This window comes from Crotalus tigris, unplaced genomic scaffold (genome assembly GCF_016545835.1).
Source record: "Crotalus tigris isolate CLP2741 ecotype Arizona unplaced genomic scaffold, ASM1654583v1 scf7180000024384.25900115:4084858, whole genome shotgun sequence".
NCBI classification, from domain to species: Eukaryota; Metazoa; Chordata; class Lepidosauria; order Squamata; family Viperidae; genus Crotalus; species Crotalus tigris.
In genome coordinates, this window is record NW_024100554.1 from 438,785 (window position 1) to 456,194 (window position 17,410).

Consider the following 17,410-nt stretch of genomic DNA (forward strand, 5'->3'; position numbering starts at 1 on the left):
ACCGGTGTCCATAGCTGAACTCAACAAAATCATTATCACCATCATCATTATATTTTACTTTATCATTTAATATATAAAGGCTTTGTGATAGTCTATTTAAATTTCTGTTAACCTCCAAAATGGAATCTGCCATTTTCAATGCAGATGCACACACATTAAATATTCACTGAATTATTACCGTAACCTCTTCTCTCAAGTGTTATTACAGTTTGATGCAGGAGTAGGTAACCTACTGACCTAAGTCCCATGTATTTGTTTGCAGCTTGCAAAACCAACTCAGAGGCCAAACTACTTTTCTAGCTTGCAGCTGATCAACACGAAACAAACTTTGACTTTGCCCTTACTGTTGGCCATGGTTAACCAGCAATCTGTAACGGGGTTATTGAAAGAAGGAAATGTAATTGCTTCCCCAACTTCTTAACGACTGTGTTGGGAAAAGAGAGAGAAAAGACTGGTGGGACGTGGAATGTCTGAATTGTTTCAAATCCTGGCAAAGATATCTAAGTCTTACAGTATTTTTATTTATTTATTAGGAAAAACAGAACTCTAGAAACAGATACACAAAGTCAGCAGCTCTTGATACCTTATTATTGCTTTCTATTTAGTTAACTGAAACTAAAATTGTATCAACAAATCAGAAGGATTTAGACTGCATGGAAGATCACTGTATAAAAGTACTCTTACCAGTAGCAATGAAAATCAGTGTTTGCATTAAATGCCACTGAAATATATTGTACTAAGAGGCTGCAATAGTTCTGGGAATAGCGGCATTCAAAATTTCAAGTTAAATTCAGTATCAGTCTTAAAAAGTTTTTGTTGGAAAGTTCATGAGGAAAAAATAAATTTAGGAACTTTTCACCACGAGAAAGAAAAGATCTTATTTCCTCTGTTTGTAAGAACGAATAGAGGATATTATAAAGATGCAAAGTTAGGAAGGAATAAAGCAGGAGTAGGCAACCTCGGCTCTTTTATGACTCGTGGACTTCAACTCCCAGAATTCCTGAGCCAGCATGGCTCAGCTTGGAAATCTCTCCCTTTCCCCTCAGCATGGCTGGCTCAGGAATTCTGGGAGGAAGTCCATGAATTATAAAAGAGCCAAAGTTGTCTACCCCTGGAGTAAAGGGAGAGATCTTCCTATAAAAGGAAAAACCCTATTGATAGCTGGACAAAAAAACCCTCCCCAGTCATGTGCTGTTTTTTTGCTTAAGCATTAATTGCAGACCTCAAATCTGGCATTTTATATGGATTCCCACATCCTTATCCTCTCCTTCTCCTTTCTTCTCTAATCTGAAGATGGTGAATAATTGACCAGCAATTCATTGTGCTAGAGATATAAAAATTTGGTTACTTATTTCTACTGTTAAGTGCCAAATTCCTTAAGCGTAATTCAACACTGCAAAATATGTGTACCATAGTATTCCCAGAATTTAGCTGCCTCCAAGAGAGATTCACTTCATAATTCAGCATCATAAAGTGTTCAGAACTGTCTTGCTTTAGAACAGGGATGTCAAACTGCCGGCCCATGGGCCAGTTGCATCATGCGAAGGCTGCACCCACCCCAGCTCCAGCAATGCGAAAAAAATCACAATACATCGCAACACGTCACATGATGCAGCGAGTTTGACACCCGTGCTTTAGAATATTCTAATTAATGCCTTCCAAAAGAAAAGCCTCAAAACAAACAACACCCACCTTTCTGCCTTTTCCTTATCAATTCTTTTTCAACACGATAAGAATTTATTCTCAATATTTTTGTCATAGGAGAACGTAATTTCAGACGAATTCCCATGGGCAAAATGTGACAAACTTCAACAAGATGTGGCTTAGGAATGTACATCTTAATACACTGTAATTTTTGTACAATTGTCTCTCCAGTGAGTTTCAGCCATTTCACACATTTTCCCATTCAATATTTTATTCATATTAGGAAGTATCATAGTATAGAGGCATGAGCTTCTACCATTCCAACAATACTTCAGAAATACAACCCAAATAATAAATCAGAAAAATCAAGGCCTTTTTTTTTTGTAGGGAAAAAAATTCTAAAAAAAATGCAATGTGAATTTTTTCACTCCATCACTTTCAATTCATTGAGGGAAAAAGTGGCATTTCCCCACCTATCTCACCTCCTCCTCAAATATAAAATATGAGGGAAACAAAGTTGTCTGAAGATAAAAGCTGATTTCACTTTTCCCAGTATTAAATTAACCAGATAAATTAGTGCAGAGGAAATGCAAGAGTTGGTTCTCAAACTTTTCAAGATTTAATTGGTCATTATATAAACAACCAGCTGCAGACTTCTCAATTAACAGTGGAGAGAGCTGCTTCTCCTCTCATGTAGTATGAAACTGTGAGAAAAAGATTCACAAACTTTCTACCCTAATGCATCCTGGGATATGCTGAGTGAACGTTATTTCACCCACTGAAATTCTTGAAAAACTACTCTTTCATTTTAATAAATCTTGTTAAAAAGAATGCCGAGTTCATGCTTCAGGGCAAAAATTATTTTCCAAAAATTACTTTTAGTTTAGGCAATGCCTGAAGGCCTGACAGCAAATGTAGGACATCTTTATTTGGAATGCAGAACAACAGAATAAATTATTTTTCAGAAAAAAATAAGGAACTCAAGATTGTTGAGTTTATACTCATATTTGAATTCCAAATGTCAAGTACAATTGTTCCTCAAACTTTGCTGTAAATCCTTGCCCTCCAACCTTTGTTTTCCTATTGATAATAAGGAGAAACAGCAGCCACAGAGAAGCATCCCACATGCCTTGTGTGCTTAAAGGCGGTGTCCCAGGTGCCATGGATCTCGCAAAAAGTAATTTCCTAGGATATAGAAAATCTAAATTTCCCAGGTGTCCTAGCAACCAATATACTATTTCTGCAATACTGATTCTGTTGTAGAAAGAAGTACTCAGTTGTACAATGAAATCGCACAATTAATATATATTGCTAAAACAGAAGAACATTACAGTCCTGACAGTTTTGTACTGTAACCCCAAAGGACTTGAAATTCTACTATAGTAATTGGAAATTTATGTACAGGTAGTCCTTGACTTAGGGCCAGTCATTCAGCAATTATTCAAAGTTAAGATGGACTCGTCTCAGGGCCTGATTTGAAGTTGCAATGGTCAAGCCCCCTCCATGGTCATGTGACTACATTTGGGGATCTCGGCAACCAGCTGGCAATTTCATTCTTTTGCAGTTCCCACAGTCATGTGGCATTTACTTCCAGTTTCCAACAAAAAATGGCCTTTGCGGACAAGGCATTCATTTAATGACCACTGCAAAAAAGGTCGTAAAACAGGGCACAATCATATAGTGGCCCATTTAACAACTACCATGATTTATGACCATAACTTCAGGCTTAATTAGTCTTGAAAATTGAGGACTACATGTATCCTAACAAATTCAGAGGTCAGGAAGGAGAAAAAAAAATCTGAGAAAAATGATACTAATGAATGAAAGCACCGTTAACACTCCATAGGAAATAAACTATGAGAAAAACAGTTTGTCATTTTTCTCTGCTTAAATGCCAAGCAGAGAAGTTTTTTTGTCCTGGCAGAAAATAGGAGCATCTTCCAAGAATAATTTTTGTTCTATAAAGAAATCCAGATGAAGGTGCAGACTTGCACTTAACAATGGCAAAGGCACACCCTGGCAAAATTCTTTTCTGCCATATTCCCATAATATCGCCTTCCTCCCACCTCTCAGTTCATAAGCGCAAAGCCTTCAACACATTTCCCATAGCATCTCAGTATGAAGGCATTTTTACTGAACTTGACCTTGCTGAAAGGCAGCCCCGAGTGTACAAAAATCTGTTCATTTAGGTGCTCATTATCATATAGCAGTGGCTGTCAACTTTGGCAACTTTAAAATGTGTGGACTTCAACTCCCATGCTGGATGGGGACTTAATGAAAGTTGAAGTCCATACATCTTAAAATTGCCAAGGTTGAGAAACACTGCCATAGAGAAAAATCAAGCCACTCAAGTTGCTGAGCAGAGGCACCCAAGGCAGTATTGTTGTTTTTGTTAATTGCGAAGTCGTGTCCAACCCATTGCAACCACATGGACAAGGTTCCTCCAGGTCTTCCTGTCCTCTACATCTTCTGGAGTCCATTTAAGTTCACGCCTACTGCTACAGTGACTCCATCCAGCCACCTCATTCTCTGTCGTCCCGTTCTTCTATTGCCCTCAATCTTTCCCAGCATTAGGTCCTTCTCCCGTGAGTCCTTCCTTCTCATTAGGTGGCCAAAGTTGAGTTTCAACTTCAGAATCTGGCCTTCTAAAGAGCAGTCAGGGTTGATCTCTTCTAGGACTGACCGGTTTGAACGCCTTGCAGTCCAAGGGACTCGCAGGAGTCTTCTCCAGCACCATAGTTCAAAGACCTCAATTCTTTGGCGTTCAGCCTTTCTTATGGTCCAACTTTCACAGCCATACATTGCAACTGGGAAAATCATGACCTTGACTATACGCACTTTTGTTGGCAGGGTGATGTCTCTGCTTTTTAGTATGCTGTCTAGATTTGCCATAACTTTCCTCCCCAGGAGCAAGCGTCTTTTAATTTCTTGGCTGCAGTCCCCATCTGAGGTAATCTTGGAGCCCAGGAAAATAAAATCTGTCACTACCTCTATTTCTTCCCCATCTATTTCCCAGGAATTGAGAGGACCGGATGCCATGATTTTGGTTTTCTTAATGTTGAGTTTCAAGCCAACTTTTGCACTCTCCTTCTTCACCTGCATCAAGAGGCTCTTTAGTTCTTCTTCATTTTCTGCCATTAAGAGTGGTATCATCTGCATATCCTACGTTGTTGATATTTCTCCTGGCAATCTTAATTCCAACTTTTGATTCATCAAGCCCTGTCTTTCTCATGATGTGCTCTGCATATAAGTTAAATAGGCAGGGCGACAGTATACAGCCTTGCTGCCCTCCTTTCCCAATTTTGAACCAATCAATGGTTCCGTGTCCAGTTTTCACTGTTGCTTCTTGACCCGCATATAGGTTTCTCAAGAGACAAATAAGTTGGTCTAGTACTCCCATCTCTTTAAGAACTTGCCACAATTTATTGTGATCCACACAATCAAAGGTTTTAGCATAATCAACGAAACAGAAGTAGATGCTTTTCTGGAACTCACTAGCTTTCTCCATGATCCAGCATATGTTGGCAATTTGATCTCTAGTTCCTCTGCCTCTTCAAAATCCTACCTGTACTTCTGGTAGTTCTCGATCCACATACTGCTGGAGGATTTTAATCATAATTTTACTAGCATGTAAAATGAGTGCAATAGTGCGATAGTTTGAACATTCTTTGGCATTGCCTTTTAAACAGGCACCAAACTTCTTGTTCTACTTTTCTGCTGATTCCAAGATAGATGAAGTGCACTTCAATTCAGCCCCCAAGATAAACACACCAAGTTTCCCCACTACATGAATTCAGAACTTTTAAACTCGGAACATTGTTTATATTGCATTTCTTTCTTCTCCCTCGAGAGCCCTCTCTTTGCAGCAGACCACATCCCTTCTCACCAGGCTGTAGCTAAGAGGGCTCTACTAAAGGAGAATGAAGTTTGTTCCTGCCAACAAACGATGGCCTGCCAAAAGTGAGGTGAAGGTGTGTGTGGGGGGGCACACCTCAAAGTAATGTAAAACCAACATTTTAAAGGTAACTCAAAATATGAACGGCGCCTCTCCTCTCTTCTAAGTACCTGGTGGGCTCAGGAGGCCCACGGCGATGCAACCCAAAGAGCCCCTTGCCCGCGGAGAATAGGAGGGGGAGATGGACTCCGTGTTGGCTACAACATACTCCTACGCAAGCCCACACCGGAACGCTCCTCCTTTAAGGCCTGAGCGTCGGTGGAGCCGCCCCACTCCCTCATAAGCCTTCTTATGCTCTGGAGGGCTCTGGAGAGGCTCCTTTCTTCCACTTCTTTCTCAGAGGAGTCGGAGGCTGAAGACAAACGAAGCGCCGCAGCGAAAGAACTACGAACGGGTAAGTTAAAGTTGCTTCCAGCGCGCGCGCGCGTCTCCCGGCGCCGTTTCTGTAGCGCGCGGGCGCAGAGCGCGGTTGCGGCTGTTCAGGGCGGTCGAAATGGAAGGCAAGAATTTACGATCTCTTCCCTTCCACCACCACCACCACCACCGCCACCTTCCCGTACCTGCAGCCCCAAAAATGTCGAGAAACAGGAAAAGGGAGGAATCTAGCTTTACGTTTTACGCTTTCTTTTTTCTTCTTATGTGTCTGTGTGGTGGTCGCTCTTGTCACAGCCCGTTTGACTTGCTAATGCATTACTGCATATATATTACTTAAAGAGAATTAGTGAAATGGGAGAGAGAGAAAAACCATTCGGAAGTTACAATGAGAGTTAGCTGTATTCTTCATTCTGACGTGCAATGGAAGCATTTAGTCTCGGGAGCAGAACTTTTGGGTTAGGCGTTGGCACAGAAACTAGAAGGGAAAATGAGCATTTGGTAAGGCTGTTGATCCGAAAATAAGGGTCTTTTATAGGTTACCCTGGATTTGGTCTTTCTGTGTATCCTGGACCAATGCAGCTACTGACGCCCTTCCGTCTTTACTTGACATGCAGAAAATTTGCATGTTAGCCCAACTTTATCTGTTGGTCCCATAATGGCATAAGAAGAAATGGACATATTTATCTGCATAACAAATATAGCGATATCTGAATGAAAGAAGCTCGTTAAGCAATGTAGACTGCATACAAATTAGATTTACGTGGCTAATTTACACATTGAGTACTTGATAACAACAAGCAATAATTTGCCTATATGAATGAATGGTTCTAGTTCAGTACAAGAAACGATTTTGTAATGAGATTATACAAACCATCCACAGTTGCTTCAATCGTGAGATGAGCAGCATATAAATTAAATAAATAAATAGGAAAAGGCTACAGTAGCAATTTAAAGACAATCGAACTGTGCAACCAACTTTCATGTCCCAAACTCCTTTCATCAGATGCCTGAAAATGTTCTGCTTCAGTCTTCTTCACCTACGTAGAATTGGGATAATTATTAGGGATAATAAAAATAGTATTGAAAATAGAGTATTAATATTAAAGTACTCTTATGTAAACCAGTTATGTGATTGCATTTGAAATATTGTGTGCAGTTATGGTCACCGCACCTTGAAGGGGATGTAAGAGAATGATAGAAGATTTTGAGGAGGACATCTAAGATGATCAAGAAGCTGGAGCAGTTTCCCTATTAAGAACGGTTGTGGTATGAAGTTGAATCCTGGAATAATCAGGATCGATAAAAGGATTGTATTTTTTACATAATGTGTAATTAAATTTGAAATTTGCTATCATGTAATGTGCTGGGTACTTGGCTGGTTCAAAAAAAAGTGGGACTAGTTCGTGGAAGCCATGGGAATCAATGGCTATTAGTCTTAATGGAAATGTGACTGTCTCTGGGGGCCATCTTCTGAGAGACTAGGGGGCTTCTTTGTGCACTTAGTTGGCTGTTGTGAGAAGAGACTGCTGGACTAGTTAGGGGATGGATGGATCCAATCCACCTGGATGCTACTTATAATCTATGTTTTTAAGAAGGCTGAGTTTGAGGAAGATTGAAAGAGCTAGACAGAACAATATTGACCCCACTTAACTTTGACTAAATTGTGAAAGTCATTGCTGTCCATAACAAAAAAGAGATTATTTTATGCTTTTGTTTTATATATAAACAAAATATTGTAGATATTGATTTTTCCTCAAGCTCAGGATCTTGATTTTTGCCATCTCATATATCCAAATACTTCTTAAGATGTGCTTTAAGTGAACATTTTGTTTGTACTTCATCTGTCAATGAGTAGTCTGGTCCTCTAGCCCAAAGTATATTCAGTAATCTCCAGCACTACAATTTAACGATATTGATATTTCTTTATAGGACTTTTCGGATAGTACAAGTTTCACAGCCGTATGTTAAGCCTAGAAAGACCATGGTTCTAACAGTATGAATCGTAGTTGTCATTGTGATGGCTCTGAACTTTAATATTAGTTTGTAGTGGATTATGTTTTACTCTCAAATTTATTGAACAGGCCTACTGTTATGTCCTGAGCCTTGCAAGCTGGCTCGGGGCATTGCAGGCGGTCCCGGGCAGGTGCAAGCTGCCCAGGACCAGACAGGCTGTCGCCAGTACGTGTGCGCATGCGCGGGTGCTGGCGCGCCAAAAGTAGCAGATTGACCCGGGGAAGGTCTATAAAGGGAGCGAGAGTTTGGGCGTTGCCGCCATATTCCAATGTAAGCTGAACTGAAGAATAAAGGTTTCCTGAGAACTACAACTGCTTCTCGTGTCTTACCATTTCGCGATGGACTCAACACCTACAATTTTTAGAAAGGCTGTTTCATTTCCAAAACCAGTCAAGGCCAGTTTAGTGGTGCTATAATATATCCTATGGTCTGGTTATTAATTGTTAATTTATACCCACCCAACCAAACAGAGGAAATAGATGAACTTTTTGCTAGTCAGCTAACTAAGGTATGTAGGAAGCACATCATAATAGTAATGGGGGACTTTAACTACCCTGACATCAACTGGGAGACAAACTCCGCACCAAGTGGAAGATCAAACAGGTTACTGGCAAACCTAGCAGACAACTTTGTATCCCAAAAAGTAGAGAAGGGAACTAGGGGATTAGCCATTTTGGATCTAATTCTCACTAACAGAGATGAAATGATAGAAGTGTTGAAGCCATAGGAACCCTGGGAGGAAGTGATCATGCAATATTAGAATTCAACATTATAGAAGCACAAGCAATAGAACACAGTCAAACTAGAGTCTTGGACTTCAAGAGAGCTAATTTCAATAAACTTAGAGAGGGCTTGGGAAGGATTCCATGGATGAGAATCCTCAAGGGGAAAACAACTCAAGAAGCTTGGGAAATTTTGAAAAATGAGATAATAAAAGCACAGTCTAGCACAATACCAACAAAGAGGAAAAACAACAGCTCTCAAAAGAAACCAGCATGGCTGCATAAAGAACTCTCTGACAAATTGAAAGATAAAAAGGACAAGTATAGAAAGTGGAAAGAGGGGAATATAACTAAGTCAGAATATCAGCAAATAGCCCGAGCCTGCAAAGATGAAGTGAGGAAAGCCAAGGCTCAAAATGAACTAAGGCTTGCGACCAAAGTCAAAAATAACAAAAAAAGCTTCTTTCAACATGTAAAAAACAAGAAAAAAGTGAAGGAAATGATTGGTCCATTAATGGGTGGAAGTGGCAAGAAGGTGACAAGCAACAGGGACAAAGCAGAACTATTTAATTCAGTTTTTGCATCTGTCTTTACACAAAGGGAAAAAACAGACCAACCTATCAAAAATAGTGCCATAAAAAACAAAATAGAAACACAAGTTAAGATAGGCAAGAAAATGGTAAGTGAACACCTGTCCAGCCTAGATGAGTTCAAATCGCCAGGACCAGATGGATTACACCCCAAGGTTCTCAAGGAACTGGCAGATGTGATATCGGAACCACTGAACTATATTTTTCAAAGATCCTGAAACACAGGGGAACTACCAGAGGACTGGAAAAGAGCTGATGTAGTTCCCATCCTCAAAAAAGGAAAAAAAAATGGATCCAGGAAATTACAGACCTATCAACCTGACCCCAATACCTGGGAAGATCCTGGAAAAGATAATCAAACAACGAATCAACGAACACCTAGAGGCAAACAAAGTTATTACTAAAAGCCAACATGGGTTTGTCAAAAATAGATCATGCCAGACAAATCTTATTGCATTCTTTGACCAAGTGACAAAATTAGTGGATCAGAGGAATGCTGTAGACATAATTTACTTGGACTTCAGTAAGGCATTTGATAAAGTAGATCACAACCTACTACTTGATAAGATAGAAAAATGTGGGATAGACAGAATCACCACCAGATGGATCCGTAGCTGGCTGACCGGCAGTACTCAGGGTGTGGTTCTCAATGGAACTGCATCTACATGGAGGGAAGTGTGTAGTGGGGTGCCCCAGGGCTCTGTTCTGGGCCCAGTGCTCTTCAACATCTTCATCAATGATTTGGACGAAGGGATAGATGGGGAACTCATCAAATTTGCAGACGACACCAAGCTGGCAGGAATAGCCAACACTCCAGAAGACAGGCTTAAGATACAGAAGGATCTGGACAGACTTGAACACTGGGCACTAACTAACAAAATGAAATTCAATGGTGAAAAAAGCAAGGTTCTACATTTAGGCAAGAAAAACCAAATGCACAAGTACAGCATAGGTGGCACCATGCTCAATAGTAGTAACTGTGAGAGGGACCTCGGAGTCCTAGTAGACAATCACCTAAATATGAGCCAGCAGTGTGCTGCAGCTGCCAAAAAGGGCAACACAGTGCTAGGCTGCATTAACAGAGGGATAGAATCAAGATCACGTGAAGTATTAATACCACTTCTACAATGCCTTGGTAAGGCCACACTTGGAATACTGCATCCAGTTTTGGTCACCACGATGTAAAAAAGATGTTGAGACTCTAGAAAGAGTACAGAGAAGAGCAACAAAGATGATTAGGGGACTGGAGGCTAAAACATATAAGGAACGGTTGCTAGAATTGGGTATGTCTAGTTTAACGAAGAGAAGGACAAGGGGGGACATGATAGCAGTATTCCAATATCTCAGGGGCTGCCATAAAGAAGAGGGAATCAAGCTGTTTTCCAAAGCACCTGAAGGCAGGATAAGAAGCAATGGGTGGAAACTAATCAAGGAGAGAAGCAACCTAGAACTATGGAGAAACTTCCTGACAGTGAGAACAATTAATCAGTGGAACAACCTGCTTCCAGAAGCGTAAATGCTCCAACACTGGAAGTTTTTAAGAAGAGACTGGACAGCCATTTGTCCAAAATGGTGTAGGGTTTCCTGCCTGAGCAGAGGGTTGGACTAGATGACCTCCAAGATCCCTTCCAACTTTACTACTACTACTACTACTACTACTACTACTACTAACTACTACTACTACTATTATTATTATTATACAATTTGCTGCCAGAAGATGTGGTGGTCATGACATGGACAGTCCTAAATAGACTTAGACAATCTTACAAAGAGTGAGTTATAGCTTCTATAGTTTGGATAATAATTGTTGGGAACAAATAGAAAAAAATCACAAGATGTTCATGCGAGCTTTCAAGCAATATGCATCTATCCACTGAAAAGAGAACTGGACTGGACAGACTTGTGCTCAAATTCTACAAGACTCTCATATTTCAATTTTCACATGAATATTGTAATATTCCAAAGGAATCACACTTTTTAACAGTTGGTTTTTACTTCTGTAGGTCACATTCATAAACTTAATTTTTCTAACATGATTAGTGCATTTCAAACAATATGTTTATTCTAAAAATTATTTTTCTTGACAAAGAGATTGCAACAACTTCGGATAGTTCATCTAGAAATTCTTAGAAAAGATACATGTATAAATGAGATTATTTTTTTCTCTTTTTGTCATTCTCAGTTTTAAATTACCTGTACCAAAAGATGGGTACACCCAACCTTGCAATTTATATTAGAAACAAAGGAAATTGAAGTTGTTTGCTTCCCAATCTTATTTGAAATCAGTATCTTATCTGAAGCCAGTAGCTAAAAAAGAAAATAATATAGTGAGAGTTATAGAAAAATGTTGCAATAAATTATAGATATGAAAATGGAACAAGACAAGAAGCAGGGTGTTTGTTGCAAACTGCAAGAGTTGCCAAGAGTCAGGTGGCATATAAGTTTAATAAATTAATATAATTTGTTTTTAATTATTAAAAAACAGCCAGCTTCTGATCAATATTTTAAGAAGTGGCCTAAGTTCTTTTGTCTCTACAAATCCCATTATTGTCTCCCAATTGCTAACTGCCATACAGCAAAAAGCTGAATATTAAACTCGACATAAATATTCCAAATAATTACTATATTTTGTGGGTAGTTATTTTAATATCCTTGAGCCATTATTGAAGGCATGATCATATTACTGTGCATAAGGATTCTAAGCAGAATTGAATATTCACCTATACCTGTACTAAAGGAAGGGATGGTAAGACTATAATTTATGGGCAGTCATGGTTTTTTATATTTAACATATTTAAAACCACATAGGAAGCCTTCTTAGAAATTTCACCTCCTAAAAATGTTACACATCAGGCTGTAGGCAACATGGCTCACAAGTATTAAGCATCTGATTACTGATGCATTTCATGCCAATTCATGTAGTCAATGTAAGGCAGGGAGAAGACTACAGAGGACAAATGAGAGGTGAGAGAAAGAGGAAAAAAGTAAAGTAAGTCCCAACATCATACTAACCATAATGTGATTATAACCTAAATCAAGACATTGTTTATCAGTCATGGGTTATTGCTTAGTGCCACTAGCCCACTGTAACTAATTCAACACATCATAATTATGCAAATCATGACATAATTTGATTTATGAATCCTATTTATGGCTGTGTTCATCCATTCTGCTAAACCCTAATAATAGGTAAAAGCTAATCTTGGTTTTACCATGCTATATGCATCTACCATTCTGAATAATCTACAGTTCTATGAAACTTTCTTTGTAAAACTTCATTCAGCATCATTGGCATGAAACAACACTGCAATGTGGATTTTTCATCCAGTGGCAAATGGACCATTGGTTTCTGAGGTTGTATTGATCTTAGGGAAACCTTAAGTAAGCAGATAATTCTTTAGTATCAATATTTCTGTAGGCCAATGATGCCCAATGATTTATTTTCCTTTCTGTCTTGTTTAACTGGGGTCTTAAATTAATATGTGGCATAAATGGCAGAGAAGGTAAAGATTATTACTTGAATCTAAGTCTCCCTTTGCCCAGTTCAGAATTTTAAACACAATGGCTCCATCTGAGTTTTGATATTGCCATGGTTCTTAAAATTTGCTTGTGGAGTGCAGCTATCTCTGTACATTTCATCCCTCAGGACTCCCTGGACCTGCTTGCTTTTACTAAAGTTAAACACAACTTTATTTTTCAGTTGTCCATGTCTTGTAACATTGTGATAACCTGAATCTGTATCTGTACAAATTGATATGCCAATTAACCCTATTTGTATGGTGGCCTAGGAATAATGCAATGAGAAAGAATCTAGTTTCCTTGTGATTGTTTAGTTGCCTTGCAATTTTCTTGCAATACGTCTTTAAATTATAATAATAATAGGGACACATTTGACATACATGTAGGCTACACTAGATAACCATGGGCCTTGGGTCATTGTTTTCAATCCCTTCAACAATGGCAAAGCTTCTAATGTACTTGAAAAGTTCTTAAAAATTCAGGAAAAATATTCAGAGATGTACCTCCCTTGAAAGGAGCCATATTGAACAGTATAACACAGTTGGACATCAGGAATTGACCACAGGAAATGTTTTATAACAGTTTGTATCATGTCATAAAGTGCTTTATGATAATTTTTATGTCATAAAATGTTTTATAAAATTTGCCAAATTACAATTCCATGGGAATCATGGGTCCTGAATTTTTGATGTACTCTGTAAATTAGCCCATTTGAGGTATCTTGGTTCAAAATGTTTTGCCCTATGATGTACTGTTTTATCCAGTTAAAGGTTACACACAAGAGTTTTAGTAATATATAGATAAATGAAGATGACGCTACTGTTATGTATCTTTCTCTGCCAGCATGACGCACGCAGTCAGATATTACTGCTTAAAAACTAAATCACCCTCAAAGATTATGGCTTTCAAGCAGCGTTAGCAACCTGTGTGTTATACAATCTAAGCATCCTGAGTTAAGGCCACAGGAAGCAAACAAATGTTTATTTGGCAGCTTGAGTAAGAAATGATTGATATTTTCTATTAGACTCTGTAGTTCATTGAAATTACCAGCAAAAAGCATGCACTCTCAGACATTTATGGTGCTTTTTCTAATACTGCCTGACATGATTATTGTGCAGTTGACTATCTATTTGAACTGTTTCTTGACTATGCTTAGTTTTGTTGTATTTTATTGTTTATGGGCTTTTCCTATGAACTGTACTGTATACTATGTAAATAAAGATAAGCTGTACTGATGAAATTGATTGGGGTTTTGGCATGGTTTTGTTGATGAATACATGTATTGGATGGATATCTCATTAGTTGCAAGACTGGCATGTAAATAAATACAATCTCAACATCAAAGAGTTTATATTTAATATTTAAGTATTGAGTTCTCGATCATAAATAAACTTTTAATTATCAATAAGGTAATCTTCGGTGCATTTGGTACACTATGTGCCTGGTTTTAGGCTATGATGGTAGTTCTAAATTTGTTTCCATCAAGTTTTCTGTTGGAAATAGAATAAGAATACAATGCTCAATTCTTGCATCTTACACAGTATGAACATCCTCTGTTATCATCTCTACTGTGCCATGTCTTATGGCCAAAGGTATAAATCAGCTACTTTCCACATCCAGAGGAAACCTCTCAATTGAGTCTCCACTATTCTTTTTTCTTTGTGTCACAGAAGGAACTGGGAAGTACCAGTTTTGAAAGCAGTCTTCTGAAAGCAGGAGACTTTTGGTCTTTAAATATTCTGGCCTTTCAAGAAAAGCTCATTATGAAAGCATTTGTGTGTGATTTTAGAATTATTTCAAAACTCTGTATAACTCCCAAACTATTCAGTTATTCATTGGAGTTGTAATGGATTCACTGTCACATGTTTTGCTAGGCACCATAATGGAGGACAGCATGGATCACGCCATCATTCCCAAGCCTCAGCCTTACTGCATCCATGATTACCATGATTAGAGAAGGATTTCCTGCCAGTAATGATACTTTGAAAGAAGGCGTGTAGCAAAGCCAGAAAGCAATTGCTTTGTGTAATACTCATCCTGCATACATGAAGTTAGGACTTCAGCATTTGGCAGCAAGTATTTGGCAGCATTTGGAACAAAAGTAATACAGTTGATGCAGGATAAGGATTAGGAGTAGAAGCAGCAATTTCATGCTAGTATTGTTTTCTGCTGACTGAAAGATTAAATTATTTTAATTTTGTAGCAGAGAAAGGCCCTGTATTAGTCATATCTTAGGACAGTGATGGCGAACCTTTTAGAGACTGAGTGCCCAAAACCCGCCCAGCCACCCCACCCCACTCCTGCGTCACCTGCCCCACCCCCACCCTGCCCCCATCCCCCTTGCCCCCCCATTCCACCTCCGCCCCACCCACCCACCTGCATGGCCCACTGCAGCAGTTCGCCCAGGTGGCCTAGCAGCCCAGTGGCCTGTGCCCCACAGCATCATCTGCATGCGACAGGGCGCAAGGGCAGAGTCTTGTCCCTGCTGCTCAGCTGCCATGTCTTTGGCTGCGCTGCTCTGTGCAGGCCGCACCTGGGGGCAACTCTCCGGGGGGGGACTTCTGGTGAGGAGGGGGCCGTGGGGGGAGGTGGGGATGGAGCAATGGCATGCATGTCCACAGAGAAGGCTCTGAGTGCCGCCTCTGGCCCGCATGCCATAGGTCTGCCACCACTGCCTTAGGACTATCTATCTATGGAGATTCTTAGGTCATGGTTGTCCCAAAAGTGCTTTATCAAAGGCAACTGCACTTTCTTGTTTTTCTTTGAACACATTTCATTTCTCATCCAAGAAGCTTGTTTAGTTCAGTCTTCAAGGAAAAACAAAGAAAGTCCATCTTTGGGATTTAGGATTATCTGTTCATCTTCTCAACAATATTTTCCTCATCCCCTTTGAAACTGGCTTCTCTTTTTCAATTTCACCATCATAGTGTTTAAGAATGTGTTTCACTTCAGTTTTGATAAAGCTTTTTGAACATATATTATGGCAAACAATATTCCTTTTTTTCTACTGCAAATTTCTCCATCGCTTTCTTCTTGGCTACCAGAAGCCATCTGCAGGCAACAGGGCAGTGTGACCTCAAAGGATGAAAAGCAGCATATACATCCTCTTGTGCATTGCATCATCATTGCATTCACAAAAGGAGTGAGTCTGAATGACAACAGAGCAACACTGCTTTGGATATTTTGAAGGAAATGTTGATCATATGAAACACTCTGTTGGCTGACTACCCACATTTCTTGATTTGCAAAAGTCCAACAGGGAGAGTTTCAGAATTTGAAACATAGGAAGCCAGGGAAGCTGAAAACAGTTGGATGATTAGAAGAAAGGAAAGGAGATTGTACACTCTGTTCAACCACATCCAACTAATTTCTGTCTGTAAAATATTCCTGGGATATTCCTAAGAAGAGAAATTGCATTGCCTCTGCTTTGTTTTCACACCAGTTTCACTGGTGGAATTCTGGGAGTTGTGGAATTCTGTGGCTGTGGAATTCTGGGAGTTGAAGTCCACATGCCTTAAAATTGTCAAGGTTGAGAAACACTGAACTAGACTAACTTCTAAAAAAAAAAAGAATTCATTTTTTACATTTACAGAGTGGAAAGAGAAAATCTATACACCACAATGTTCTATTTATTTCAAATATTTAGGTTGATTAAGTGAAAAAATTGCTTTTTTATTTGTATCATCTGAGTGGGAGTGGATAATGGATAAATTAAAGAAAATACTAATATAGGGAAGACTGACAATCAAATAATACAGGGATGAATGAAAATTAATTTCTAATTTATTTGTTGAATTGGATAGGCGATTAATTGACATCCTTCAGCAAAATATAAATACAGCTAATTTCTAGTCTGCATGCATCTATATCAATTAATGTGTGCACATATGATGTAAATTTGGGTTCAAGAGTCATTTTTTGATTGAATCATGTGTGATAGTCTGTTCTCAGCAAAAGAAGGTGGAAACTCTCTATTTCTGGTCCAGAAAAGATTGTTTCTATCCCTTTGCATCACATGGACTAAAGAGAGAAATATAAGAATTTGAAATTTGAAGGTGTTCATTATTCAGTGTGAATTGTATATCCTTGCAGCCCAGAGAAATTTCCCACAGATTGCTCCCAGATGGGACTTATAATTGCATTCTCCTTTCTTCATTATTCATTTATTTCCCAAGGTTATGACAATCATAAATCAGCTCTAAATGGAATACATTCCAATCTAGTGGCAATTTAAAATATAAGACCACACTATACCTTAATATGTGACAATATAATAAATAATATAAATAAATAAATCACGTCATGCTGTGGAAAAACTATACTGAAATAGCTCAAACTGAGAACTGCAAAAAACAACAGCAGCAGCTAATCTAATGTCCAGACTAAATGTTATCTTCTGGGATAAAGTAGTATTCTCAACTAATGCTTCAGGGAATGTGGTTGCAATTCTTTATCAAGTGCACAGATAGGCAATCGGTGGGCCACATGTCAGTCTGTCAGCCTGTCAGTCCCTTTTTCCATCCTTCAGGGTCCCCCAAGATTGCATCAGCAAAACTTGTAGAAGATTGCCCGTTTATGGTAACTGCCAATAT

At 39.0% G+C, this 17,410-nt stretch overlaps 1 protein-coding gene across 1 annotated transcript in view; it reads left to right on the top strand.

Annotated features, from left to right (window-relative positions):
- Nucleotides 1-5,849: 5,849 nt before the first annotated feature.
- Nucleotides 5,850-17,410, top strand: part of CPQ (carboxypeptidase Q) — a 139,776-nt gene continuing 128,215 nt past the window's right edge. The window contains exon 1 of the mRNA XM_039328893.1: nucleotides 5,850-5,993. The gene's annotated coding sequence lies outside the window, so the exon portion shown is untranslated. The remainder of the gene's footprint in view (nucleotides 5,994-17,410) is intronic.